We start from the raw sequence: 8,970 nt of genomic DNA, 5'->3' as shown, positions 1-8,970 counted from the left end.
TTTTTTTTTTTTTTTTTGCATTTTGGCAGCAGGGGCCTCCTAATTATTGGGCCAGGATTTATGAGGCCAAACAGAAGTAAAACATAAATATAAAATGAACTAAGGAAATACAAAATCCTTTTTATTTGCCACTTTATGCAACTGAAAGAAAGCAAACAAATCAGCTTTATTTTTTTCATGATTTCAGAGAATTATCAAAGACCATAAAAATCCCAACTTTTTTCAAAATATTCACTGGCTTGGTGTTTAGCTTGAAGTGTGAGATTATGAAACAACCATAGCTACTCAAAAAAAAAAAAAAAAAAAGGATTTTAACTTGAAGCAGAGCAAGGTTCACTTTAAAAAAAAAACACACTTTTGGGAAACAAAATGTGTCTTTGGTCTGTTATCAGTATTTTATGAATTTTAACCTTCAAAACTGATCCCAATGAAAGAGACAATCGATATTTAAAGTACATGAAAATAGCCCATTCTCTTCTAGCACCTAATCAAGTAAAGTCATTAGGTGAAAGACTGAGGAAGTAGGAAGGTTTTCTGGAAGATTCTCACTGAAATGCTAATTGACATGGGATACACGGAATTCGCAAACGTAGCACATCGCAATCACTCAAGCGCCCCACTACACAGTACTGCTGTACCATATCTGGAAGATGACTTCGTCTTCAATTTTTTTTTTTTTTACAATTTTTTTTCTTGGAGGAAAAACTTTCGGACTTTGGAATTTGGGAAGCGGAACGATGAGCAGGTTTTTCACATCCTGCTGCCTCAGACATTTTTCCTATTTCTCAGACTTTGCAGTTCTTTTCTTAGGTGCTTTAGAGCAACGAAAATGTCAGGCAGCTGTGGATCATTCCGTGCTTTCTGGCTGTAGAGACGGAAGTGTCTGATGGTTTCAGATAACAAGACTTCAGGGTCTGCACCCCTTTCCCGAAGGCGTAACATCCGCTCACAGGCGATGGCATAGTTCTTGTGCCAATTCACTGGGTGTTCCTTTTGTAAAGAGACAATCTCCTTATAAAGCTGAAAAACAGCAGAGATGTTGGTATTCCATTGTTACCCCTTGACTTTTTTTTCAAAACACAGAAAACACAGAGGAATTAATCACACAAGAAGAAAAATCCAAGCAGCCTATGGTAAAAATCGAATCGTTGCTAGGCCATGCAGAAAATGCAAGAATGTGACTGTAATTATTACAGTGGCAGAAGGCAAATGTGCTTCATCTAAAACTGCTTCTGGGGGTTTTCGGATGTTACAGAGGGAACCTAAGACACACTGTCCGGACAAAATGCTCTTCCTCCAGAAAGTTGTTCTGGGAAAGGGATTTAGTTCTAATTCATGGAAAGCTATTTACTCAACAGGCAGAAAGGCTGAAACTCTAAATTTAGCTGTTGGAGGAAAAAAAGAGCTTTTTTTAGAAAACTGCATGGAAAAAGAACTTGAAGAAATTTAAAATTCTGACCCTACTTTTCACATAGATTTCTCTCTACATTAGAAACAACAGTAATAACAATGGCAACAATAAACCAGCTCAAACAAATCCATCATCGATCGAATAGGCTGGGCATAAGAGAATTTAAGAGACATCCTTTAGGGGCGCCTGGGTGGCACAGCGGTTAAGCGTCTGCCTTCGGCTCAGGGCGTGATCCCGGCGTTCCGGGATCGAGCCCCACGTCAGGCTCCTCTGCTATGAGCCTGCTTCTTCCTCTCCCACTCCCCCTGCTTGTGTTCCCTCTCTCGCTGGCTGTCTCTATCTCTGTCGAATAAATAAATAAAAAATCTTTAAAAAAAAAAAAAAAGAGACATCCTTTAAAGCGAGATATTAAAAATCTTCACGGCACCCTATAATTACAATTTCGATAGTTAACATTTTGCCCATGGAAATCAGGAATTTTGCTTTGCAACATCACAGATAGTATGAATTTGGACAGAGTCTGAGTCTTTGATATTGAGTTTTCCAGGGAGAAACATCAAAATTTAACAAATAGAGTAGACCTAAATCTGCTCAATGGAATACTAGACTTGCTTATTTGGAAATTCCACAGGCTTTTTGAGGGCTGGCAAATTGGGAGTTGGGTCTGCAGGAACGGGAGGTCGGCCACAGACTCGGCAAGTGCACAGAACAAGGAATGATGCTTTCTCCAGGGACAAGGGCTTCTGCAGTTAGAACTGTATCCATCACATCATTCAGCTGAAAGGGACCTAGTATATTAGCTATCGCCCCAACTTCTACTCCAGGGCAGATAAATGCATCCCTACCTAACCTACTTTTTAAACAGCATCCACAGGAAAAATCCCAGAATTCATGTCTGATGTGTCATTTTGGTATTTAATAAGCTTCAGTCTTCAAGCTGGCTTTAAAGCGGTTCTCCCCTTCGCTTCTTTCCCTCCAGAACAAAGGGAACAGTCACCTTGTGCTTGCATGTACATCAAAGCTATGAAGCTAGCCTCCCACTCTTCCGTTCTCTTGGTCAAATATCCAATGCTTTCCCAAGTTTTCAAAGTCCTACCAAGGTTCTGGAGTTCAAAACAGAGGCCAGGCCTTCAGTGAGCATTTCCCCAATGACTCAAGAGAATGAGAGGCTCAGTCGTGTCCTCCCCATTATATAGTCACTAGCTACTGGAATGAGCATACTACCCATTTCTAGAACACTTGTTACTGACACATCATCGACTTATGTTGGGTGTCCCTTAAGCCACGTGTGATGTATCTTAAGATGCCGGTCATTTTTCATCACGTGGAATTATATTTCCTCCTGTATGTCTTACTGTGACATTCGTCTTAGCAGACTCTGTTCTGTTTACTGGGGACACCCATTTAACAAATGTATTCCCAAAGATAGTAGGGATATTCCCTGTTCCCCCACTACACCCAAACTTAAGGTCCCCCAAACTTAAAGTTCTGTATGAGCTATTGAGTGGAATACTATAAATAACAACAAAAAAGTCATACACCTAACAAGAATATTCTTGAAAAGCCAGTACAGGGGGTGGGTTTGTGTGGACCCATCAAGTATTTGACCCTCTGTCTTGCAAACAAGGTCACACATCTGGAGGCACAAGCAAAGAAGAGACCTATGGTCTTGTGTCCACTGAAAAGAGTAAAATTTACAAGCCCAAAGGGACCAAAAATCCATGAATTAGCTTCAGTAGTGGCCTAGCAACTGATCACAGACAGGTCACTGATGAGAATATGAAATAACAGTAAGTCTCAGATTTCTCCCCACTAAATACTACTTGTTTTTCACATAATCACAGGGTATTAGAGATGAACAGGCTAGGACATGACAAGGTCACAAGAGATAATCGATAAAGCTTAAACCCCACTTTTATTTTTAGAAGAAATTGAGGCCTGGAAAGGTGAACTGACTTACAGTTGACAATTCATGGTGGAGCCGGCCTTGAACCTGGACCTCCCAACTGCCAGACAGAACTCCAGCTCCCGTCCCCCATAATCCACCCCTTGCTGTCCCCAAGTGGGCACCTCAGAGGGCTCTGCCTTTGTCCCCATGGTGTCCTCCCACACCCACCCTCTCACTACTCTGCCCCACCATGTGTCTGGCCAGCTTCTTCTGCTCTTTCAAGATGACGCTCCAGTGACGTCTCCTCCAAAGGCCCCCTCCCGTCCTCACCAGCCCCTCTCCAGGAGGGCGGACGCATGTACAGCCTGCCGTGCCCACAGCTCCTCTGTAAACCCTTCATGTCCCTTCCAAGACCGAATGTAACTGAGGACTCTACCTTCTGTCTCCCTCTGCAGGCTGCTACCTCTTGGGTAGCAGGGACAATGCTTGGTCGTCTCCACAATACTGGGTACAGACTGGGTGCTCAATAAATGCTCCATGAGTAAGTGAATACATGAATAAACAATGAACCCATGATCACAACATTCAGGAGTAAAATGGGCCGTACTGATGGGACACCGTGCAATCTGGACTCGGGGTGAAGCCAGTGCCCTGGCTGAGCAGCCCTACTGCAGCCTGGGGGTGGCAGACACCTCGGTGGCTCACACAGACGGCTCCGGGGCTCGGCTCTCACAGGCCCCTGCCAGGACATCTGTTTCCTAGACAGCAGGCTCCCAGACGGTCTCTGAAAGTGTCTGAAGAGCCCAGGGCTATGAATCACAGAAAAGCAGGGGCTCGTTAAAACAGGGCGACAGCGAGCCTCTGCTCTGTCCTCCTGATCCCCCCCCAGCGAGGGCCACCTGCGCCAGAGCCTTCACGTGGCTGGGCCCTCTGATAGTCGGTTTGGCCTCCTGGAGCCACAGTCCCAGGACAGAGCCACTCTCCGAGACCCGCAATCTTTCTCACGAAATCCTAACCAGCTATGAACCTATCGCTTCAAGGGCAGCGAGGTCAGGACGTCTGCACGGAGGGCCACCTGTCAGAACTTGTTTGGTGGGGGGCTGTGTCCTGTTCCAATTGTTTCCAACTGTTTCCTATTCCTGTTGCTGTTGGAACAAATCACCACCCACAAAGTGGCTTAAAACAACATACATGTATTATCTTACACTTCTGGAGGTCAAAATACATAAAATCAAGGTTTTTGTAAAACCAGCAGGGCTGTGTTCTTTCTGGAGGCTCTAGAATCTATTTCTTTGCCCTTGGCAGCTTCCAGAGGCTGTCTGCCCTTCCCAACTTCCAGGCCAGCCACCCAGCGCCTTCGAATCTTTCTCTCTGCCCTCTGCTTGCATTATCACCTCTCCCTCTCTGCCTCGGACCCTCCTGCCTCCTCCTTAGAACGGCCATATGATTACACTGGGTCCACCTGGACGATCCAGGATAATCTTCTCACCACAAGATCCTTAACTTAATCACACATGCAAAGTCCCCTCTGTCATGTAAGGCCGTCCATATATTCACAGGATGTGGAGATGAAGACAAGGGCATCTTTGGGGAGGGGCTATCATCGGCCAACCACACTGTTTACTTTAGACATTACATACACGACATAGACACACACAAGCAGTTTTCCATTTATACCGCTTTATAAAGCCAAATAAAATGAGAAACGACAAAGTAAAAACTCTACTGCGATACACACTCCTCATTCCAATCACCACCACCTTCCCACCAAACATATTTACAGATATAAAAGTGTAACGTACATTATACGCGTGAGTGTAGAGTTGAGCCTTCACATCTGAAGGTATGTTCACGGTTTCTGCCAAGTTAAAGATGAAGAACGGTGTTTTCATCCTGGGAGGGGGGGAACCTTTATTAAAATCATGTTGTCAAATTCCACATTTAAAGCTACATCTGCTAGACTTCCCACTGATAAGAACATACAAAACCCTTTATTGTATACTTTTTCCTCTCTCACATTCATCGAAGTTTACTCTGAACCAGCAGCAACTCCTTCTTTCCCCGCAGCCAACACGCTGCATTCACACTGTTTGCCAAAGCTTTTAGGAAAAAGCTTACATTCGTCGTCACGATTATACATCGGTTCTCCGCCGGATGTATAAAAGTCATGCGAGAGCAGCTGGGAAGGGGAAGGGGGACTTGCTGAGTTTGTCAGCACAGCCCTGAAGGTACCCATCGCAACGGCTCATGCCATGTGTGACCGGTTCTTCAAAGGTAGCTAGACTCTTTGACCACATGAACTCATCCAAATTGTCTTCAGCAAACCCATTAAATCAATACCTGCCTGAATAATGACCTGCTTTCTTCTTTTATGTGATTTCTTCCCCAGCTTCCCTACATTCAAACACAGCGAAGAATTGTGCAAACACACAACGCATCTTTGATCAGTTCTTCAAAGTAAGGATTTGTCCCCATGACTAGGCTGGTAACTTGCAATATACCGTTTCCTGACTTTTTCGAGAACACTGCTGCAATGAGCAACAGTACGGCTATTTTTGTAATTGCTATTTTGAAGCTCTATTTCTTGACCATTTTTTAAAGACCTCTTTAAACTTACGTAAATCCTTTATATCATAACTGAATCCTCGGTGCAAAGCAGAGTCTCTGGCTCGGACTGGGCACCCTTCCTTTGCTGAAGGAAATGCTTCCTATGGACTTGGTATCCCCGTCTGAACGCCACTGAGGACTTTCCTATTATATTTAGGCCAAAGTCTGTCAGTGTTAGATATTTTAAATATTTTAAAATAGCGACAGGAACCAAGAGCATCCAGAATGTCACCGCGCAGTGGCCCAGACAGGAACAACAGCAAACACCTAGCACGTTAATATTCAAATCTCTTAATGAGTCCGTCTGCTCCATTAGACTGTGAGCTCCTTGAGGGTGGCAACTGTGCTGTCCTCCTGCGTGTAGCTTCCAAACCTGGCATGGTGTCTGGCCTCTAGGAAGTACTTAAATAATTAACTGGCACATTACCCATGGGTTCGGGGCATTATCAACTTCTCCTCAATCAGTGACACTCACTTTGGTTTGGTTGAGGCAGGAGAGCATCAGAGCAGAGCAGTGTTCCTGAGTCAGGCACATGGGAGTTCCAGACTCTATCACATGTAGCCATTTGGCTTTGGACAAGTAACCTCTCTCCCTCCAGTTTGTCGTTTTGTAAAATGGGGATAATAGCAACCTCTTGATAGGTTGTTGTGAGGGCGAAATTAGACGATGAATGTACAGCAATGAGCACGATGCCTCAAACAAAATGACTGCTCGTCAATACTATTTTATTATCACCACTGACCCCAAGACAGACAGCAAACATAAAAGTGTGGGCTAGTCACCTTGCTTGCCACATCTCTTCGTTGGCCACAGATTCCCAAGAAGATGGGTCAAACCTGCAGTTACAAGAAAACAGTGACACTTTTCTGCCAGCTACATTTATTGCTACGGACACATAATCCTTGTTTTATAATCTTCCAAGGCAACTAAAATAGGTTGGATCTTGAAGTACTGATAGGGACTGAAATAAAAAACTTACTCTCCTAGACAAGTCTGATTGCTCGGAATTTGAGAGTTTGGTACATGTTCTTAATCTGCATAATGAGCCCCGGTGCCCCATGGGAACGGACGAAGGATTAGTGGGAAGAGGCTGGAGGCATCTGAAGAGCCAGCTGTTCCTTCAGAAGTGCTAGATGGGCAACGGGGCAGGGGCGTGGCCTGCGTCGCTCTACGGATGCAGCCGAGAGCCAAAGAGCCGAGAAGCGAGGCAATAAGCCTCAGAGAAGGGACTCCTGGCTTTGCTACCATCACTGCTGGAGCCAGGATGCTGCTCACAGGACACTGGCTAAACCATCTGCTGGATTTTTCTTTCTCCTAATTAAACTTATTATGTGTCTATTTTGATGGAATGGACATGAAGGGTAGTGTTAGGTACTTGTACTTTAGTCAGCTGTTTGCAGAAAAGGTTATATTCTTTCCTTTTTTTTTTTTTCAAGTGAGTTCTATGCCCAACGTGGCGCTCAAACTCACGATCCCAGGATTAAGAGTCGCATACTCCAATGACTGAGCTGGCCGGGTGCCCCAGAATAGATGATTTTCTACCTTTTCCTCATGATGGTCACTGCATACTTTGATACAGACCTGCTTATCCATCTCTGGTTGGTGCAATGTGGTCTGTTTGCTCATAAATGAATCCAAAGCCCCTTTGTAGAATTTTTCATATCATCTTGCTGGTTCTTGAATTATAAGCAAAAATTATCTAATCTTTGAATAATTCATAATTTAAAAATAGGCAAGGGAGACCCATTTCTATAGACGGTGACTCAATTTCCATACAGGAGTCAGCTCTATAGAGATGCTTGTAGGGAGACTGATCATGCCCCAAACAACACAATCAGGCTAATGGCGAACAACTGTGAAGAATGAGTTACTTCATCAAGGGCCAGTCTCCCCCCGGAGAGAAGTTATCTGCCATTCCTGAAGAACGACAAATAGGGTACGTTCACGCATTGTGCAAACTATCACGGGACACAGTGCCTCATAAAGCTCTACTGCAGGCAAGGGATCTCTTCCGCTTTGAGGGTGTGAGATAGAGGATGACGGACAATATGGCATCATGAGAGCTGGCGGTGGAAGGTGCCGTGCCCCGAACTGTTGGCGAGCCCACCCAACCACAGCCCCCCTTGCCCTCCCATCTCCCTACTGTTCTTCAAACATGAAGATAAGAAATACATATTCTCTATTATGATTCGCATGGGCAGCAAATAATAGTGTTAATAACTAATAAAAAAATCAAAAATATGCATGGGCACCTCAAAATTCAGTAGGTTTTTTAAGCACACAAAACTGCTATGCTCTGATGAAAAATACAGCTGCTGGTCATACCTTCCATATTCTTCGGTCCAGTTATAGATATTTCTTGTAAGTTTAATCCACTCCTCAGGGTTGAATACAATCTCTGAAGGAACTAATTTGTCACAAGAGCCCCAAGGCCACAGTGAATAGTTCTTTTTCCAGGTTGGGTCACCTTCATGAATTCCTATGCAAACAAATGTTTTTTTTCTATTGAAAACAGAAAAAAAAATTTTTAACTCAAAGTTCTAAATGTTAATAAATATAATTCATGAAGGGTCATTTTTGACTCCTTAAACCGCTGTGATCAATAAAACGTTTGCAAACCTTCTGGTTTGTTTAAATCTTTCCCAAATGGGCTGTTCAGAATTTACATTAGTGTAAAAAAGCTGCTTGGGGAGAGCTGGGGGGGGGGAGTAAGTTAACAGACATAAACCATAAAACTGATCTGTTCATAACACTGTAAGAAATCACTTGGGGGAAATTAAAGTTGGAGTTGCGGAGAGAGGAGGTTAAGATGGCGGAGGAGTAGGGGACCCCTTTTTCAGCCGGTCCCCTGAGTTGAGCTGGATAGGTACCAGACCAGCAGGAATATCCACGGAATCAGCCTGAGACGCAGGAAGATACATCTGGATCTCTACAAATGAACATCTCCAGCGCTGAGTATCGAGGTACGAAGCGGGGAGCCGTGAAACCGCGCACAGATATCGGAAGCTAAACAGAAGGGGGAGGGAGCCGCCGTGTCAGGGCGCCGGGAAGCGGTAGCCACCT

General features: G+C 44.3%; 1 long non-coding RNA gene across 1 annotated transcript; it reads right to left on the bottom strand.

The window, feature by feature from the left end:
* Positions 1 to 100: 100 nt before the first annotated feature.
* Positions 101 to 8,439, bottom strand: LOC117796027. Its single transcript, XR_004620344.1, has 4 exons — positions 8,233 to 8,439; positions 6,690 to 6,743; positions 5,102 to 5,192; positions 101 to 1,020 (listed from the first exon to the last, which is right to left on the bottom strand). It is a non-coding gene; the product is annotated as an uncharacterized LOC117796027 (long non-coding RNA).
* Between the last annotated feature and the right edge of the window lie 531 nt (positions 8,440 to 8,970).

This window comes from Ailuropoda melanoleuca, chromosome 14 (assembly GCF_002007445.2).
Source record: "Ailuropoda melanoleuca isolate Jingjing chromosome 14, ASM200744v2, whole genome shotgun sequence".
Taxonomy (NCBI): Eukaryota; Metazoa; Chordata; class Mammalia; order Carnivora; family Ursidae; genus Ailuropoda; species Ailuropoda melanoleuca.
Note: the sequence above shows the minus strand (reverse complement) of the source record. Positions and strands in the feature narration are given on the sequence as shown.